Source organism: Manis pentadactyla, chromosome 5, assembly GCF_030020395.1.
Source record: "Manis pentadactyla isolate mManPen7 chromosome 5, mManPen7.hap1, whole genome shotgun sequence".
In the NCBI taxonomy this organism is placed as follows: Eukaryota; Metazoa; Chordata; class Mammalia; order Pholidota; family Manidae; genus Manis; species Manis pentadactyla.
Window position 1 is genome coordinate 22297146 of NC_080023.1, and position 3446 is coordinate 22300591.

The 3446-nt window shown below is 30.9% G+C and overlaps 1 pseudogene; it reads left to right on the top strand.

Moving 5' to 3' along the window:
* Positions 1-3091: 3091 nt before the first annotated feature.
* Positions 3092-3182, top strand: LOC118920128 (U2 spliceosomal RNA; annotated as a pseudogene).
* Positions 3183-3446: the final 264 nt, after the last annotated feature.

The following is a 3446-nucleotide window of genomic DNA, read 5'->3' on the forward strand; positions in this document are numbered from 1 at the left end:
TTTACAGGTAAAATGAAATGGTTACTTGAAGGGTGATCATTGATATTTGAAGAATGTGCTGATGGATGAATGTCTACTTGTTGAAAAAAATAATCAGTTTAAAATGCAGTTGTAATCATAGTTCTCTTGTTCCGTTTTCCCATTGTCTCATAAATAACTGTGAAACTTGTTTTATAATTTAATGTTCTGCAAAATATAGTCTCATTTCAAATTTCCAGATATTTGTTTCACTACCTTACATGCCTTAACCTTTAATTTATCTCTGCCTGCTCTGATTTGTTATATGGACCACCAATTTATCAGACCTGTGTCCTTTAACTTCCTCCTTTCCAGGTGCTCTTGAGCTTTGTCTGTCACAGGTGCTACCCTTTGACAAAGGTAGACCTTCAGGAAGCCTTTCTTAAATATCCAAACTCAATGATTTCTTATTCTGCCTAAGTCTTGTATTATGGGTATCTCTGATTTTGATTGTAATGTAAAAAATTATCTTGCTTTCATACACATTTTAATGTTAAATTTATAAAGCCTTAGATTTTCAGAATTATAGACTTTAAATCATAATACTATTCAAAAGTAAATAATCATTTAAAATTTTATATCTAGAACTGAGCACAGAGCTACTATGTAATATGAGTATGAAACCTGTCATTCTGAAAAGAATGCCTTTATAAACTCACCTGAAAATCAGCACTCACTTTAAGATATATAAAATTAGGTCCAGAAATAGTTGTATGAATTAAAACTAAAACATAAAAAACAAAATACAAGGTCCATCAATTTTCTGGGTACTCAAGCAATTGATAGGCCCAGGTGAAGAAAAGCAAATTTTCCTTGTTAAATATCCTCTTGATAAGGGAATAGGATATTCTTGAAACTAGAAAACATTTTGCAAATCAGGAGATAATAAATAAAACTTTACATAAACAGTTTAAAACCAAAATAAATATTATTTTAAAGATTCAATTATTTGTATATACTTAGAAAATTAAACTGTGCTTTGAAAAAAGATTAAATTTAAGCAAAATAAACACAATTTTTAAAAGTATTTAATTTCTCTTGAAAGATTAGTTGTGAAATGCCCTACTACCTCTACCAATGTATTGAACAGTAGAGTGTAAATAGATCCCAGATATTCATAAAGGTGATTGTCTTTGTAAATTATTTCTGCTAGTGTTACAGTGAATCTCTGGTGTATTATAGTTCTATAATCACTTGAGGGCCAATTAGTATTTGAAATTTATCTTTAAAATTTTAGTTTATTGTTACCTGAGATGTTTTGGTTTCAAACTATACTGCATTTATAACCCTTAGGCATCTTCTGTTTGCAAGATTTACTTACTCTGACTGCTTAAAACAATAAACCCCAGAATGTGCTATTATTTTTGAAGAGGACAGTAACACAAATGCAAGCGTTTGAGTAGGCATCATTTCTGTCCCTGATAAATTCCAAAGGCTCCTGGTTATTATACCATTTAGAACTTCCCAGGGTCCCATTTTCCAGGCCAGATTGCAAAAGAAAACTCATAAAAATGGAAATTTATAAAAGAAGTAACACTGTGATGCCAGTGTTCAATGGGGAAGAATTGCTTGGCCAGCAGTCCAAACACAGGAATGAGCATCTTACAATCTTCTATGTGTACTGTCCCCATTAATTTATATAAAGGACAGCTGAAAGAAAAAAACAAAAACAGAACAGCCATTTTAGCAGACATGCAGAAATTTAAACATTAAGAACAAGTTTAAAGGGCTGAATTGACTTTAAAAGTGAATTTGAAGGACTTTAAATAGGGGCTTACTTAGTCAATATTTCAGAATATTTTAATTAAATCAGTGTTGCTCAGGGTTGAAATCTTCCCCAAGGATCCAAATTGGACACAGATAGCTCATCAAATTGACATTCTCTGGTTCTTTTTCATTAATGAAAGCCTGTATATATGCTTTAAATGTCATCTGATATTCCTTCTGGAAAAGTGCAATTAGGAGGGCAAAGTCGCATATATAGTGCTTAAAGATCTGCCATGTAAAAGTGACTTAATATTTTCTGCATGACTCTAGAGAACAGATCTAGGACCAATAGTAGCACTGAAAGGCCAGTTATATTTGGCTTAATATGGAATATACTCTTAGAATTGCTCATTAGCTAGAATAATGTGTCTTTCAAGGTCATAAGCCTCCTGTCAAAGAGATACTTAATATGTGTAAAATTTTATATTTTTTAATTATGTAGAGGTGCTGAAAATTATTTTAAGTCAAAATTTCAAAGATCTTTATTTTGGTCAGAATTAAGCTAAATATATGCAATTTTAATGGATACCACAAAACATCTTGATTTCATAAGCATCTAACATACTTTTATTTGTAATATTAATCAGATTGGTTTTAATGCAGTGTCCTTGAATTTATACTGAACAGGGAATAAAAGTTTGGATAACATTAAGTTATTTTCATGTATTAATCCAATTTATAATTAGCACAAGATGGAGACTGATATGTTAAAGAAATTGTTTTAATATGCTTAATTAGTTGTGGTATTATTATATGTATTCCAATTGTCTTATGAAGCACTTGCACACATATACACATATAGAGCTTCTGCATTAGTGAAAGCAATTTGTCATGGAGATCTTTAAGAAAAGGGACTGGAGTAAGCTAAAAAGAATAAATTGAATGATAACAAGGCAATTATTAAAGGTTATTTTTTTCCCTTAGATTTCAGGTTTTTGGTTTTATTGTTTTCTTCTATAAGAAGTTTTCCCTTAGATCTCAATTTCTCCTTTAACTCCGTGATTCTTTGATACTCCAGAACTGGATTCCATTTTTATGTGACTCTTCATAGAGTTACATAGATGAGAGAAGGGTACATTTGATTTGTCCATGAACTGGTTTTCATCAAAAGAGAATGACCATTTATGCATTTACTAGAAAGGACAGAACACTCTTTGATCAGAAGACCAAAGACATAGGAAAGATTAAGTGTAGACAGATAACTCTAGAGGCAAAATTCTGATCGAAACAGCAGAATTCTCACATGAGTATAGATACTTCATCCTCATCAAGTTATTCATTTTTGTGTATTAAAATTAGTTAAGATATTGCTTCTTGGCCTTCTGGCTAAGATCAATTATAGTCTCTGTTCTTTTATAAGTTAAAATCAGTTAAGATAGAAAAATGAAAAACTTGATGTAGTTAGATGGTATTTTTTGCTGGATCTAAGAAATCAAATGCAGTAATGCTGCTCTGTTCATCAGGGAATACAATTCAAGAATTTAAGGAATTAAGTCTCTTTGTAACTTGTCCACATTTCCATCATTTGCAATCATTCCTAACTTTCAAACAAATTACCAATGATTTTATGAAATGCAAAAGATGATTGTGACATTTCATAGTGACACATGTTTCACATTAACAAATGTGGCACTGAATTGTTTCTGCAGGACAAAACAATG